The sequence below is a fragment of the Botryllus schlosseri genome, chromosome 9, assembly GCF_051294905.1.
Source record: "Botryllus schlosseri isolate E-star chromosome 9, Bs_hap1, whole genome shotgun sequence".
Classification (NCBI taxonomy): Eukaryota; Metazoa; Chordata; class Ascidiacea; order Stolidobranchia; family Styelidae; genus Botryllus; species Botryllus schlosseri.
Window position 1 is genome coordinate 9,518,803 of NC_137244.1, and position 18,419 is coordinate 9,537,221.

At 41.4% G+C, this 18,419-nt stretch overlaps 1 long non-coding RNA gene across 1 annotated transcript; it reads left to right on the top strand.

Annotated features, from left to right (window-relative positions):
• Positions 1–2,379: 2,379 nt before the first annotated feature.
• On the top strand, positions 2,380–8,031 carry LOC145446785 (uncharacterized). Its single transcript, XR_013917348.1, has 2 exons — positions 2,380–4,594; positions 5,894–8,031. It is a non-coding gene; the product is annotated as an uncharacterized LOC145446785 (long non-coding RNA).
• The last annotated feature ends 10,388 nt before the right edge of the window (positions 8,032–18,419 follow it).

An 18,419-nucleotide genomic window follows, 5' to 3' on the forward strand; every position in this document is an offset into this window, starting at 1 on the left:
CGTAACAAGCAAATGATGTATTATCTATAAAGAAAGCTGTTATCTCATTACGTCTTTTCATCGCAATCATTATATTGTCTACCAATATCTTCTAAGATTAGTTCTAAAAGCAAAATAAATGTAATCGTGAGTAATCGTGATTACTTTTCCAATGTAATCGTAATCGTAATCGACTACTTCCTGATTTTGCTGTAATCGTAATCGTAATCGCGTGATGCAGAAGTAATCGTAATCGCAATCGATTACATTCATGAAGTAATCACCCCATGTCTGAATGATTCATACGTATTAGGTTATTAGAGAGTCCATGTTATGAAAACTGATAAAATATGAAAAAAGGAAGGATATTTAGAAAGACAATCTTTCATGCATAGTGAATAATTCCAACTGTGCCACAGTGAAATAATTTTGCATGCCATCGTTAATCATATGTTTGCATTTGTTTAATTGTTATATGATAGTCATTTAACCGTCACTGTGGCATATAATTTTCGAAATAAATTGGTAATACTATCGGAGTCGGGGTTGGAGTCGGAGTCGGTGGTAAAATTTACCGACTCCACAGCCCTGCCCGCAATACCCTCAAGTAATAATATTATTGACCTAGTTCCTTTATAAACCTTGAAAATGTTACGCGCTTGGAGCTGCTAGTTGACAGCGCACTCGTTCGGCAATTGCATGTGGCCCTTTAGCCGAAAAGGTTAGCCACCCCTGGTCTTTAAAGATTACTAATCTACCCGTAGGTTAGATATCTATAGTAATCTTGAGTCTGTCAGCAGTCAGTAACATCAGATGCAGCAACGAAGACATAGGTGCCGGCTTGTGACGTCATAAAAAATACTTGTCAATTGTCGATGACATCATAGTTGCACTAGAACGCACTTTACTCAATGCCATTGCTGTGTAGCCTACACTGTACAGCAGGGGTGTGCAATTATATTTCTCCGCGGGCTAAATGAGAAGCAGAAAATATGCTGGAGGGCCGAGTCGGAAATTTTAGCTGTATTCTCCACCGTGTTGATTTCATTTCTAAATTGAAAGCAGTGAATTACACTGAATGGTGCTCAATGGATGTGTTGATATTGGGGAATGAGAAAGTGGCGGTTAATTCCAAAAAAAAATATTTGCAATAATATTTTGAAACAATGTTAAACATGATACATTTTGAACTCTCTTTAAACCCCTATCCGCGTTTTTCTCTCAATACATTAAAATGTATTGGGGATGGCCGAAACATTCCGTCGTCAGCCCCCCTCTAAAACGGTGGTCTGGCTCCCCCCCCCCCTTGAGTTATAAACCAAACTCCTGTTGGCTTCGCCGCAGACCAGACCCATCAGGATGCACGTTTTTAACACTACTTCTGATCGAGATTTCTTGCATACACTAATTGACAACGTTTTACGTCCTAATCGCGCGAAGTGCGGAATTTTTCACTGATTCATGATTCAATCGGTCAATAATATTGATAATTACATATTGCTATATCTTCTTAACCTCTCTCAGCCCACGTACTTAGTGTTACCGCTAGAGCCGAGCTTTGTCTTGTTATCTGGTTTCCGAGAAGTGTGCAGCTTGCCGAATTGACCTTGTTGTTGAGTCAAGCTTGCAGTTATTTTGAAATTCTCTGTCCCTTGATCGAGTTTACGTCTTCGTGTTTCTTGTCACAGAACCGGCTTAAATTATACTCCTTAAACACGGCTACGTGCTCGCCACTAACTACCAAAAATAAGGCTAGTAAACAAATATTAAGTCCTCCGAACCATCTTTGAATTTCAACTTTCGGCTTTCTTTTTTTGACATCCTTTATGGGTGGTGATATACTCATACCAGACATGGGGTAATCGCGATTAGTAATCGTAATCGATTACGACGATTACAGCATTTTGAAGTAATCGTAATCGCAATCGATTACATTCGAAAAAAATCCGAAGTAATCGTAATCGTAATCGACTACTTCCCATATCTAATCGATTTGTTTGTGAAAGAACGATTACTTTTTGTTTGTACAAGGACTATGACATAAACTGAATATTCGTGAACAAGAATGAGATAATATACCACGTTAGCGTTAGCACAAACGTCTGTTTTCAAACGCCACTGACTCATTATTACGTCAGAAGTATTAGCTCCGCTCGTCATTGCGTAACAAGTATCCACACATAGTAAACAGACATGCGATGGACATTGTAGTGTGATTGTAAGAACACCTCCCGTGGTGTATATCAGGTTATCAATACACTACAGAAGCCGCTACTTGGAGCAGCAGGATATTGATCCCCACTCTGCCTATAGTTTCAAATAGTAACTTATGTATTAATGTTTGGTTGTGCTTAGTTAAACGCAGTTTACCATTGCTGCTTGGCGAGCAGGAGGCCTACGTACTGCAGCTATTCCGCTGTGATCACTCGCCCATGATATTTCACTATGTCTCGGATAGGAAACTACTTCTTCTTGTGATTACTCGAGACTTCTATATAAGTGTATGTAACACGTGTTAGAGGATTACCTTTTATTATGATTGAGACTCTATACGCTACTACTGCATCAACGTCGAATAAACCATTGTATTGAGCATATGTCTGGTACGAAGAACTTCACCCAAGGCAAAAGCTTCTCGAGATGAGTATTGCATAGCCGAGCACCAAAACGATTGGTTAGCTGTACTTTTATACAGATCATCAGAGACAATAAGCTCTAATTGCTGCATGGGCCCCGAGAACAGTCGTGAGATATACAACTTCAATACTGGGACTGACGTTTTTGCTATCAACGACAAGGACATTATTCACGGACGAACACGGTACACGTTTTAATTGTCGATTTCTGTTGAAAACTTCACGACAGCAGACCCTATGACTGTGTAGGTGTTAGTGATTTTTTGAGTGTTATTGTTATATTGTCGTTGCATATTCAATATTGCCATAGACAAATGTCACTTATAAGTGTCTAAATGGCGAGTAATGATAATGAGAAATCAGTTGCTGATAAGGAAACCGAATCTAACTCTGAAATCGGTCACGCTAAAGATGTTAAGCAAGAAGCTGCTTTACCCGGTATTGCCGACGAAAGTATTAGGCACGCTTTTCCTATCAGCGCTGTTGAAAACGAGCCTAAGTATTTAGGCGAAGATCGAGTTGATCTAAGTGCTAAAATTGGTCAAAATAACGCCGCCATTTTCTCCCGTCAGCTCAGGCGATCAGCGCAGATTGCCGCACCACATAGTTACATGACACCGCAAGAATCAAATCGCCATGCCGTTCAAAATTGTGTCGCGTCGTCAGTAAATGATAGCTCAGCTTCTCTGAGACAATATATGATTTACGTGCAAAGGCGAATGACTTGGGTTGTGAACCAAATGAAGTGCATTACATACTACATGTACTGCATATTACATACTAGCATACTGGAAATGTTGGCCATTGCCCAGCGAGCCGACGCTGGTTTTTCTGAGAGGAATAAATATATGAGCGCATTACATTCGATACCCGCTTCCAGTAATCACTAATCTATGATTTTTCAAACCAATATATTACGCTAAGATATGGACGAATGTAATCAGATCTTGGGTAGCTTTTGCTTGAATTCGTTAATATAGGGAGTATCATGTGTACAAATATAATGAACTTATCCCACAGTTGTAGAATTCGTTAAGCCCAATATTATGGGATTACCATACGCAAATAATGGATTTGTCCCACATGTGCTTGAGAAGAATCACCGATAATTATGCAATTTATACGGCCACACCCAGATGTATTTGGGGATTAGATGCGGGAAATCGGCGACTGTGATTTCGTTATGCGCGTGAGTGTGAACCGGAGTGACTGTATGTATTTGGATGTAATATCTGGTATACTTATGGTTAATGGATTTTAAGATGTTCCAATTCGCTGTAAGGTTGGGGCATAAAGTTTTTGCTCTAAACAATCTGCGGGCAGTTTGAACGAGACGGGGCTGAATGCGTCTTCTTTTAGCGAATCTCCTGGTTTACACGATAAAACTTTTGAACAGTACCGCAACCTCGTGTCTGATTTTAAGTACATTTGAATGTTATGTCGAAAAGCATTTTTATGCGATACAACGCGTATCATGAGTACTTAGCTATAATGGCCTCCGCTATTTAGGTGTAATCGGTGAATTCGTAGTCAACATTGTGAACGCCGCAATGCAACGTACTCAGCGCAAGACCTGTTATAAATTTAGGTATAAATATGACATATCTTGTTCGGTCAGATGATATAACTGAACTGCGTACATTGGTTTGGATTCATAGATAACGGACACGTGGATATTATGGAATAGGCTAGTTACGGAAATCGTTTTTTTCAATTCGTGAACGGATACCTTTATCACATAACGCGTATGTGAATTTCAGCTTTCGATATTAATACGGCACACGCTATATCGCCACGTTCAGGTTCCGCTGTCTAAACCCAACGGTTTCTTAAAATTTCGTAACTTTTAGCAAGGAAGTGTAATTTCGCTATACAGATTTCTTGTTCAGCATAATAGCCATAAATCATCATTCGGTTCCACCATTAATGTGTCTAACCGGATTATGCTAATTTGCCCGAATATTGTACTTTTACCGATCGTCCATAATGACCAGGCCTGTTTATTTTTGGATTTCTCCAAAAATAACAAAAATAGCTTATTTTTGGATGTTTTCTAATTTTATTTTTGGAGAATCTCCAAAAATAAGAAATAAAGGTGTTTTGAGCCCTATTACTACTGAAAAAATCCACCAAAAATATGTTATTATCATGTATTCAAGTCCTCCATCACATGGATATCATCAGTGATCTTGATCTAACTTTCCAATACATTCTTCACAAATTTAGTCTTTGGCCTGGAGAATGCCTTCTAAAGAATATGAATCAGTGCGAGACGCCCTGCCGAGACCCTCCTCCCACTTGATTTTCGAGATATCGGCCCCGAACGTCGCAATCGTGGGAAATATCGAGGTTAGGGGTCCAAAAATGGAGGAATGTCTAACTCTTCAAACTCTCCAGTCTTCAAAGCCTTTGCTCCAGAAAAGCGCTCGTCAGTAATGCGCTTGAAACCTTGGATCCTCCACGAAGTTGCGTGCCTCATTGAACTTGACAGCCCAACACCCTCTGACCAGAAATAACCTTGTGGCGGTCCTCGTTGTTCCAGTCCTCCCCTGGACACAGAGCTCGAAGGCGTTCGACCTGGCGCATGAGCTCCTGCTGCTCCATGATCAGAACGTCAAGACCATGAAGCTTCGTGACGGTGGTGCTCAGCTCTGTGAGAAAGTGACCATGCGATCGAGAACGATCAGATGGATCCACCACTGCAGCGAAGGTGCACACGCCGCACTGTTTTCATCCATAACATCAAGGAGTCTGGTACGGTTTCCAGTCAACCAAGAGGCCACCTTCTTCATTGACAATAAAAGAGCGTCAACAAACATGGGGTGCGCACTTTCCATCTACTGGATCAGGTTGTGTTGCCGACTGAAGCATCAGCAGATCAGTCCCATCATCGTGTGAACGAAGTGATTGTGACAGAGGTGGCGGTATATGATTTCGCCGTCCCCTTTGCCTCACTCAAGCTGCCTTCCCGTCTTGTCTACGTGTCGCGCTGTGAAACTTATATATATAGGAGTACAAAGGCGGAGGGGCAAGGTCAGCAGAAACGTGAAGTGGATTGAGTGGAAGTAGTTTTAGCGTTTCGGTGACCCCCTCCCACACATAGATGCTGTTTTTGTGTGCTTTTATGAGTTTTCTGGTCGTTTACATTGCTCTGACTTGTTTATTTCACTGAAAAACTTGAAAAAACATCATCCAAATAAATCTTTATTTTTGGATGTTTTCAAATCTTATTTTTGGAGAATCTCCAAAAATAAAACCCAATATCCAAAAATAAACAGGCCTGATAATGACGCATCTTTCATTCAATGAACCCATTCGTAACTCCACATTGAGTAATGGTAGTCTGACGGCATTTCAAAACGTGATTTCATATGGATTTCAGCTTTCATATCATCGCAGACACATAACAGAGTACTCTGCTCTGTATGATAACATCACGCATTGATCAATGTGAGTTTGACAGATATTGTAATTACTCACTTACATTTCTAATATATCATTAAATTGCTTGCGATTACGCGCCAGACCTTGCGCACGTGGCACATATTCCGCCACTCATAAACGCTATCTGGTTTGCTTGTTGGCCTGACGTAATAGGGCAAGACTTCCTGTTTGATTTTTTTTCTGCGTTTTGCTCCACAGGTTACACGTTACTGTATAAGCGTGCAAGATTGAAATATGACACGTCTTCGGGACTATTTTTAATTACCGAGGCCGTGCTTGTAGCATGTGTAGTACGATTTAGCTTTCGTATCTGCTTTTTATTATTATTTCTATCATTCAGCTTATTTCATTGATAGCTTACTAATGCTACCCTACTTTTATGTTTCACGGCATCGCGTGCTTATGCTTACACAATACACACCCATTTAATTTCAGTTTCGATATAAATTTGAACAAACTACCATTGAACTGGCTCATAACGTATCTTTCAAGTTTGAATCATTTTTACGTTCTTTAACAGTCTTATAATGACCCGATAACCAACTAATATCAATTCTGTACAACGCCATAACGCGCTGCTTTATCCTTTCTGGAGAGTTGATTGACTTGTGATCAATGTGTGTTTGGCTGATAATTCCATTGCTGACTGACATATATATTAAATCTTTGAATTGTTTTCAATTACGCCATGCCTCGTGAGCAGAGCATCTATTCCGTAACTCCTTGCGTGTCGGTTGAAATGAGGTGAGTTGTTTGGAATTATCTTTACAAAACTCAGCAGTAACTATCAATCGCACCCCCGCTGTCAAGATTACGCAAACCATGACCCCGGCCGCACCGGGAATTTATTACTTGGATCGCAATTTAACAGACATGTATGACTTACATCAAGGAGTTCGCTAGTTAGCAGACTTCCTGTACATTTTGCATTTACTTCTATCACGTGCAGAAATTTTTTTTTGCTCGTCTGCTTACATTTTTTCTGCAGTCACCAGAGATTGACCCCTTGCTTGCAACGCTGTAGGGACAGCGTGCCTTATATTTCTTTAATAGTTTCTGATATTGTTGACACCTGGCTAAATTCGGTGCCTTCTCAGACTGGTTACTTATCGATAGGCTTTGTGTTTATTTCATGCTGTATTGTTATCTTGCGCTAGTTGTAATCGTGCTAGTATATTCCCTTTCTTCGTCATGCTGTCGTGAGTTTTTTACAGAATTGACGAATTATTCGTGTCCGTCGTCCACGCTTCCGCGTTCCGGCGTACCAAGCTCTACTCATGTGTGCGACGTCATCAAAACGCTTTCGACCAATTCAACAACGACCTGGCAATATTCTCGGGACGATTCTGACACCACGTGCAGTCACACTGCAACAATTGACAGCAACAGTTCGCTGCTATTCCACCGACGAAACGACACCGAAGATAACCACTTCTGTGACCATTGGCCGACCCGACAGCGCCAACACGCGTACGTAGCCACGTCGAATCTTCGACCCCGCACAGCGTCCAAGTGAGCTGAAGTCAATCAGACAAACGATGAATCGCAGCCGAAAATTACGCAGTTCTTACAAACCGAGACGATGCCAGACCCCACAAGAAACCTGCACGTGCACAACAGTGCAGGTACACATGAGTTGAGTAACAGTTGTACGCCGGAAACACATGTACATTATCGATCGAGATTTGTACGAAATTCACTGACCAGGAACACACTTGTGCATATGGGCCACGGCCCGGAACTGAAGTTTACGCGGACTTGAGTATGTTGGTTACTCTAAGTCACAATATCGACCGAGATATTGCAATGATTGAACTGGCCACTATTGTATATATACCGGCCACACACTGAAGTTAATTTTGCCTTCACGTGAACAGCGGCGGTACCACTCATGATGATTTGGGCTGTCACGTGGATGTATTTGTAATTGTTTAGGCTTACTAATTGCTTAGGACTACATTGTTTTATGTTATTCCAATTTAGGATAACTTGTATATTAGAAAAGCAGTATAAAACCTTGCTCTTGCAACTTCTCATACTTAAACCGAAACTGTATAGGCCTAGTTCATTATAGTTTGTTGGATAACATTTCATGTAGCCTAATTACTTAAAGGGTCGTTGAAATTAAAAGTCTTTACTCGTGATTGTTACTATCCGATTTCCTTTTTTAATGGGGGACGGGGTGACCTTTATGTACCAAATTTGTATTAGACATAGTAAATCGATTTTGTCATTCATGGTCGTATAATCTAATTGGCTTTTTCCTTAATTATTCCTAATTAATTCCCTTTTCGAGTAGAAATAATGCAGCTATTCCGCTGTGATCACTCGCCCATGATATTTCACTATGTCTCGGATAGGAAACTACTTCTTCTTGTGATTGCTCGAGACTTCTATATAAGTGTATGTAACACGTGTTAGAGCAGGGGTGGGCAAACTTTTGAGCCAGCGGGCCGCATTCAACATTTGAATCCATTCGCGGGCCGCACTATATAAAATTGGGACCACAAGCTAAAATGCAATAGTGGTATTTGATTATATAGTGAGGAGATAATATATATGCTGATTTGAAACAAACCAAACATTGCTTTGATGATATCTTACACGCGTCAGAAACAGTGGCGAGATTTCATAGGCTGGTCGAGCACAATAACCAATTTGTCAAAACTATAGAGATGAAAGTCGGTTGTCCGGATTCTTCTGTTAGCAGCGATCTGTTCATAGATTTACTAATTCCACTTTTGGATCATATCCACGACACATAATGCTGACGGCATCATAACCATGTTAGCTTCTAACACGCTTCTACTATGTGTAGATAAAATATAAATACCCAAATCATACGCATACAGAGAAAGAATCTAACTAAGACATCGCGAATCGTTTTTATAAGCATATCACTGAAATTATTAAAACTGGTGTGGCCAATCTGAAATCAAACTCGCGATCCGAATTATGTCAATCTCGTTTAGGATTTCTGTGATGTTTAGCAGTTGAAATCTTTCGAACTGCGTGGGCCTTAAGATCAGGCTGTCGCGCCAGAAATTAAACATCAAAAAATAATATCGGAAGTATTTACCTTTGGAACAGTGGTTATCAAACTTTTTAAGACACGGCCCCCTTCTCATGATGGTGAACGATTTCGCGCCCCCTTATCGGCATATCACAAAGCGCAACCAGGATGCTAGCAAACCTAACGGATAGTTTGATGGCCTGGAAGGTTACGAGTTGAGATGAGAGATGTTTAAATATGAAATTCAGACTAAATACAGAGCAATAATTATGAATTGGTAGCAAATCGCGCGGAGCGCGAAAAAAAATTTTCAGTTGAGCTCAGCTTCGCCCCCCCAAGTGGGGAGCACCCCCTGCGTTAGAATTATCATGGTGATATATAATAAGAAAAAGTTTAATGAAGTCCCTCCATTAAAGTCGATTTTTAATACGCATTTTATCAATAATTTTAATAAGTTTCTGTAGACTCTCGCGGGCCGCACAGAACGGTGTTGCGGGCCGCATGCGGCCCGCGGGCCGTAGTTTGCCCACCCCTGTGTTAGAGGATTACCTTTTATTATGATTGAGACTCTATACGCTACTACTGCATCAACGTCGAATAAACCATTGTATTGAGCATATATCTGGTACGAAGAACTTCAACCAAGGCAACAGCTTCTCGAGATGAGTATTGCATAGCCGAGCACCAAAACGATTGGTTAGCTGTACTTTTATACAGATCATCAGAGACAATAAGCTCTAATTGCTGCAGTACGCACGTGCACCTGACGAAGATTCGGAATTTTGTACTCGTCGAATAAGACATTGCAGTTTCCACAACGAAGCATTACAAATAAACAGCTGCTGATATATATCATAACCGAGCCGTGCTTAGCCGTTTCTCGTAACAGCAGCTCGCTGTATATGTATTAAGTTGAAGGCAGAATTTTTATGTTAGCCATATCTTATTCTCATATAACTACTTGAAACGGGCGTCAATCGTTATTTCACAGTTCTTTACTTAGCATTTGGACCTGCCGCAATAACCAACCGCTTATACAGCCTGACATGTTAACGTGGGTTGTAGCTAGAATCAGCAATTCAGCCAAAACAGCAATTCCCCTGTCCAACCGTTGGTCAATTTTCAAAAGTGAATTTCGTCAATAATATTGGTAATTGGATGCGCCGGGTGACATTTGCATTGTGGGCCCAGATTGGAAGGACAGGAGTCATTAGTCCCGCCCACTCAGCGCGGCTATTGACAATGGACGAATACCCTAAGTTTCAGCCAAGGTATTTCTTTAGTATCACATCCCGTGGAGTTGCGTGTTGGCCGAAACTGCATATGTGTTTGGGTGTGTTGTGGGATCGTGGCGCGGTAATGACCGGCTACGAAATGCCTGTTCCCATAAAATATAGCCTATGTATGTTTTTTCTTGAGGGGAAGAGGTATGCATTTAGAACCCAGCTATCTACTGGAGCAGGGGTTTTGAAACAAAAAGCTACTTCTTGTGTAATGTGTACTGATTATTGCGACGACCGACGGGTAACCTCGTACTCCCGTCGTTTATCCATGTTCAGTTGGATTTCTTCACTTAGAGTAAGACAATCAGAGCACTGGGCCGGGTTTCCGCCCCTTACCAAGAAAAAAACGCTCACTCGCAGGGAGTCACACCAGCCCCTATAAGTTCAGTTGCGTTGCTGCAGTGCGCGCAGAAGCGCCGATCTCCGCGTCTAGACTCGAGAATATTAACTATATAGATTCCCGTTGAGCCGCCGCGTGGGCGAAGACAAGCAATGCCCCGAGCGACTGCGTTCGTATATTCCTTGGCGTCGGCCGACCCATCATGTTTAACTGCTGATCATATGAAACGAGCTTCAACTATCAAATCTTTCATTTGGATATTTGCTACAGCGCAGTGGTGGCCATACGAACGGGAGGGGGGTGGCTGGGCGAGACTTACCGGGGGCCCCCCTATAAGTATCTATCCGTAACTTATCGGGGGCTTCGCCCCCCAGCCCCCTCTTTCGCATCTGTTATTATTATCTATCTATCAAGGTTTGGCCAGGTGCTGGAATCGGCCATGTCTATTTTTTCATGTGTGCAAAGATACACGACATTAAAACAAAGTAATTCTACCGCATGCAGAGACGCGATGATTATCGGGATATGGTACTTTTCTAACAAATGCAGAGATTTGATGATGATTGACACATCTGTACGGAATCCTATTCTTGCCTTACACGGATTTCCATGTTTATTCGTTATTATCCTTGAAAAACGCGCATAATCCAAATAGGGGAGCCCTTCGGCCATCCCCCCTGGCGACCACCCACCTCGCCCACCCCAAAAGCCACCACTACTACAGAGACCGCGGGCGACTCATTTGGTCCGCGTTGGTGACCCCTGTACTAGAGATATATGAATCGCAAAGCTCGAAAAACATTTACAAGAATTAATTAAATTCTCGAAACTGCTCTATAATATATGTTGGTTTACGAAATATTTTCGAGTCCCCTTCGAGCACGCTCCCCACTCTATTAAGGAATTTGGGGCGCGGCAGGTAAAGACCTGGCAATAATGCAAATCGTTGGATGCGATAAATCATCCACTATCTATAAAGTTGGGCAATTGATGTATTATGACTTATTAAGCAAATGACGCATGATGAAGAAAGTTGATATCTCATTAAGCCTTTTCATCGCAATCCTTGTATTGTCTTCCCATATATCATTTAACATTATAGTCCTAAGCAAAACAAATGTAATCGTGAGTAATCGTGATTACTTTTTCAATGTAATCGTAATCGTAATCGACTACTTCCTGATTTTGCTGTAATCGTAATCGTAATCGTAATGGCGTGATTCCGAAGTAATCGTAATCGCAATCGATTACATTCATAAAGTAATCACCCCATGTCTGACTCATACATATCACGGGCACATTTTTCCGTTGAAACGAATCGAATAATCGAATTAAACACTGCGCCGTGCCCGTAACGAATTAAACTATGCACATTTACAAGTCTCAGTGCGCGATAATTCCGGAATACTAGAGTATCCAGCAGACATCAAGAATGAATACACGAAACAGAGGATTACAAATTGGAAATCGCGTATCAAATCAGTAATTTGTCTCCAACATAAAACACCGCGGGGTTCTGACATCGCATTGAGTAGCTCGTACAGCGCCAAAAGTTTGGTGACTTTAACGGCGTTTTGGGCTACTCTTCTGCTATCCTCTATTTACGCTCGAAAATCCTTACTGGAGTGAATGACGATGATGCGCAGTAATTAATTCCAATTCGCATGCATAGTTGCATGCACAATAACACTGTCCAATTTCGCGGACCGATTAAAAAACTATCGCGAGAGAACGAGTATTTGCTATCCGATTCAGAACAACGATGAGATGGAATTTCTCGGCGCGTGCTCGTCATATCGACATGTGCAACAAAATCACGTTTTTATCCTCTGTCCCATTTCGCGTAATACATAGTGATCATTATTTGTGAACCGTACAATTGACCAACAAGGTTGTGCTGATGATGAAATTGCGGGTATGCCGAACAGACATGGGGTAATCGCGATTAGTAATCGTAATCGATTACGACGATTACAGCATTTTCAAGTAATCGTAATCGAAATCGATTACATTCGAAAAAATTCCGAAGTAATCGTAATCGTAATCGACTACTTCCCATATCTAATCGATTTCTTTGTGAAAGAACGATTACTTTTTATTTGTACAAGGACTATGACATAAACTGAACATTCGTGAACGAGGAAGATGTATTTTACAGGTTCATGATAACACAAACGTCTGACTTTTAAATGCCATTGCTCATTATTACGTCACAAGTAGCCTATTAGCTTTGCTAGTCATTGCGTAAAAAGTATCCACAGTAAATAGATATTCGATGTACGTCACGTACATTCGTGTGATTGTAAGAACACCCGCCGTGCTGTATATCAGGTTATCAACCCGTTCCACACGCCAATACCCCGGAGCAGGATAATTAATCACCACTCTACCAAGTAACTTGTGTATTGATGTTTGGTTATGCAAACGCAGTTTGACCGTTGGTGCTTGGCGTGCAGTAGGCCTATGTAGTACGTACGTACACCGGACAGATTTGAAATTTTGTACTCGTCAAATATAACATTACGGGTTCCACAACGAAGTAATAAAAATCAACAGTTGCTGATATATATCACAACCGAGCTGTTTTTGCCGTTTCTCGTAGCGGCAGCTTGCAGTACATTTTCTGTATTAAGCTAAATGCAGAATTTTATGTTCTCTTCATCTTATTCTCATATGACTCTACTTGAAACATGCGCTAATCGTTATTTCATAATTCTTTACTCAACATTGGGATCTTATGCCGCCATAGCTATGGGATTATATATCATGTTAGCGTGGGTTGTAGCTAGAATCAGGACCAAAACAGCTATTCGTCCCCCAGTCCGAACGTTAGTCTTTGGCCCCCATAGGGTGATAATTTCAAGTTGAAGACTGAATTTCGTCAATAACATTGGTAATCGCATTACATTATTATTAATTTTTATTCCTCTCTCTCTCTCTCTGCCCCCCGATAGTCAGATTTACCTGTAGAGCTGGGGGCACGTAATTCATAATTATAACGTCTGTTATCTTGTTTTAATTACTTTAGTGTATGTTGCTAATTCGTGATTTCCGGTATGTTATATAATCAAAAGATATTGTTGTATCCCTAACGTAGCAGACTGAAAGAAAAACTTTCGTGAGACGTACACGCAAATTGTCATGTCTTTAATGCTCTGTGGGTGTCCGGGTGGCATTGGCATTGTGGGCTCGGATTGGAAGGACTGGACTATAAGACACGCTCACCCAGCGCGGTCATTTGACAATGTACAGTACACGTACCCTAAGTTTCGGTCAAGGTCTTTCTTTAGTAGCACACTTCGTGAAGTCGCGTGTTGGTCGAAATTGCATATGTCTTTTGGTGTGTCGTGGCACGGTATTGACTGGAACCTAAATGCCTATTGCTACAAATTAGGGTTGCATTTAAAACAAAATAAATTTAAAGCGAGCATGTTTACAACATGCCCTTGTTTAAAACATGTGTTTTATTTTTTTTCAAGCCTTGACGTCACCAATGTGGATTGACATTGACAATTGAAAATATAGGGTAAATATAGCTCCTCTGACGAAATATCTGTACTATAACTGTTGAACCGACTATTTTGAGGGGTTCCAACCATCTCATATCGAAGTACGTCGGCCAAATCGGGTGGTAATTGTGGAAAGCATGTACACAATTATGGCATAATTTTACAACTTAAAAAAACACAATTTAGTTTTTTTTTTAGTCTACATTTGTTTTAAATGCAAACCTACTATAAATTATGCATGCTTTTTTTATTGAGGGGGAGACGTGCGCATTCCAAAATCAAGCTTATCTAGAGAGAATTTTCAAGGTAATTAAATCTTTCGAGAATACTCTATAATTTTTGTTGGTTTACGAAATACTCTTGAGTCCCCTCCGAGCTCGCTCCCCACCATATTGGGAAATTTGGGGTGCGGCAGTCATGGACCTGGCAAGCATGCAATTGGTTGGGTGCGATGAATCGTCCTCTATAAAAATGGGCAATGGGTACATTATAACGTAACAAGCAAATGACGCATCTGTTTTAAAGGAAGTTTGTTATCTCATTAGGCCCTTTCAGCGCAATCCATATATTGTCTTTCAATATCACTTCTAAAATGCAAAATAAATGTAATCGTGAGTAATCGTGATTACTTTTCCAATATAATCGTAATCGTAATCGACTGCTTCCTGATTTTGCTGTAATCGTAATCGTAATCGTAATCGCGCCATTCGGAAGTAATCGTAATCGCAATCGATTACATTCATGAAGTAATCACCCCATGTCTGATGCCGAATACCCACAATATTCCCAGGCATTTCTAGCATACCGAGATTCGTCGCTCATGTATGAAAATTGAACATTGAACATATGACTGCTCTGCTGTTAAATCCCCAGGAACATGGTTAGTCGGAAAAGGTAGCGCCAAAGAGGCAAAGATTCTTAATTTCGCGAAGGCCTGCTGTTGAAGTATGTGAAATCAGCAGATATGGTTGACGTCGGAGCTGGAGCTACTCCTAAAATAACTGACCCCAGCTTTGGCTGCGGCCCCGGCTGATTGCTCTGTAGAGCTCCGGCTCCGGCTCCAGCTCCGGTGAAATTGCACGGCTCCGGGGCTCTGGCTCCTTGCTCCGGCTCCGGCTCCAAAGCCCTGGTCGTTGCCGTATCTATTTGAATTATGTTACGTGCCTTTTCATAGGTATCTCTACTCTGCAAGAGCAGTAAACTGTTCCGCTTCCTGCCATTGAACTGTATATTCCAATACTCCACCAACGGACGTTTGATTGTATTTACTCCACGACAGAACCTTGAACTGTATCTACTGTTGCGGTCGCCGAACTGACTTTATGATTCTATGTAAGCTGTCTTCCCTTCCAACTGACAGCGCCGTAAAGTCCAATAAGTTTCCAGATGTAAATTTACGCGATCTGGAAGTACGGTAGAAACATTATATTGCGTGAATTACAAATTGATCGAATTTCCTTGTATCCAAATTATAATACAGGGGCGGCCAACCCGTGGCCCGCGGGCCAAATGTGACCCGCGAGAATGTTTTGTGTGGCCCGCGAGATAATTCTCGAAAGCCAACCAAAATTTGATTAGCCAGACGGCGAAATTTCGGATGTTGTGACTAAAACATCAGTTTTGACGCATAGGCGTAGCCAGGGGCCAGCCATATTTTTCGTAGATCTTCGTATGTGACCATGTAAAATATTTCGTAGCAAATTTAGTTGACTTGAAATTTTTCTTAGCGCTTCGGGCGATTTACTGTCACACGATTTCTTGCTTTTAGTATTGGAGCCTCTACTGAAAATTGAAAATATGATTAATTTACAGTATTGAGTCTTACTATATGCGCAGTTAGGAGAGAGCGTGTCGTCCAACATGCGACTTCGCGTGTGTACGCATGTTCGCCGAGATCTTCGATATTTATATAGCTATAAGTGCCGAATAATCCTGTCCTTAGCCAAATGAACCCAGCTGTAGGCTATGCAAAGGGGACCAGCAATATATGCAAGCAACAATATTATTAATCGAATTCATTCATTACCTTTGAAAATATTTCGCGAATCGCGCAACCAAGACATGATTGCAAGATGTGTTTGCATGACATAGTTGTTATCAATTTTAATGCGTAGTAATATAGGTACAGTTTTCAACGTTAGCTTATTCGGTTCGCGTCCACCGGACGACCAATAAAAGGTCATCAACATTCAAGTGGCCCGCGCAGTGGTTCGTAAATCTCAAGTGGCCCGTTGGCCGAAAAGGTTGGTCACCCCTGTTATAATACGACACAGCAGTAGCACGAATAAGATATTGACCCAACAAGATCGGTAGATACTAGGGATGGTGTGAACGTGAGGTTCACGTTCGCGTTCTGTGTGTGAACCTCAGAAATTTAGAGGTTCACGTTCACAAACGAGCCTTGGTAGGTTCTGCACTGTGAACCTTTTTCTGATATTCCAATTTTCACTTCAATATAACAACTTTGGCTGACTCTTATTGCATTTCAACTGCGGGCCACTATATGCATGGCGCTGGCAGCATATAAAATTCAACAATAAACGAGCATGCACCTGCAATCTGCACCTTGACAATCTCAAATATTTTACTTGCTTTGTTACAAAAGTTCGCTCGAATATTCAGTGACTGTCTGCTGTGAGCTTGACCCGACCCGCAATCACGCAACATCAAGGGCGAAATCACAACATGTAGGCCTACGCAGTCAGCGAGTGATGCTTATTCAACAAATCAATGAAGTTGATATCGTTGTCTGATGTATAAATTCTAGCAGACGTACGGGGTCAATCTTGATTTCATGTTTATTGTATCATAAAAACCAAATCCGTGCGATTGGGGTGTTGGCTACTGTTGTATAATGGGTAATCTCGGTAGCAAGTATAGAAACCCGTTTTACACTCTGCTCAATACCTACGGCGCAATACTCAGACTCCGAATGCTTGTCCGGTCTGGCCTAGACCGTTAAGGCATAAGCTTATATTCCCTTGCAAGTCCTCGTCGAAATTGTTGGCAAAGCGACAGAAGATATTGATTTTATGGGATTATTATACCATTTGATTGCCTCAGTTGATACATTCGGCGTCAATATGTACTTCAGCGTTGTGGCATTATGTGGCCCGAGTCGTCGCTAGGTATCGTGTACATTAATAGAGGCTACCACTTCACTGAAATGTAGGGTTAAAATTAGCAATATGACGTTACGTGACGTCATGAGGTTCACGTTCGCGTTCACACAGAACCTTTCGAAAAGGTTCGCGTTCACACGAACCTGAACCTTTCAGACGTTCATACCATCCCCAGTAGATACAGTGCGGAACGTCCGGTGGGCCAATTACTATTGATACACACAGTACCCTATGACAGCTATATCCAGAAAAAAGACTCTAAAACAAGAAGTGTCGTCAAGCATACGCCATCTAGCGAATACAAGTAGGGCTACTAAATTATTGAACCCCCTTAAATTAACATGAAATGCCCACTGTAACACTTGGTTATCAGTCCAAAAAGTCGCTACACGCAGAGCATGATGTCCTAAACATATGAGATATGTAGGAACAAGAATTTGGAAGGTTTATGTATCAGTTCCATTGAGGTCACCCCCTCAAGGATTTCAATGACTTAATTACTTCGGAACCCAAAATCGATAATTACAAACACACCCTCATCCTCGTTGTGAAACAACCACATGATCGGCATAAAAACGCATAACCCCATCGGGTATGCCGGACCACAACTGTAGAATGATACTGCAACAGGAATACGTCAGTCGCTGAGCATGGCAATATTCCAGAAAAGGTTCAAGCCGACACTAGTGGATGAATACTAGTTTGGAAGATTAACGAACTACGATCTGACACACCGACCTCGCCTTCCGACACAGGCCGCTCGTTTTCATTGCTTGTCAATTTCCTGTTTTGATTTTTTAGTCTCTTCTTTATCCAGTGTGCTCTTCTTTATATCTTCTAGGACACGGGGTTCTCAAGCCTACCTTACCGTTCCGTTTCAGCTTATCTAAATAAATGACGAAGCCTACTCCTTGATGATAATGCAACATAAAATGTACGTAATTGAAAAGACAAGACAACAAACTATGCAATTACAGGCTACATCTTCAAACATTATTTCGTGCGACGGATCGGCGTGACGGTTCTCCAAGAATAATTCTATCCTCGGACCTGTTTTGGAAAGCCACACGCGGGAATTACGTTTCGTCGACCA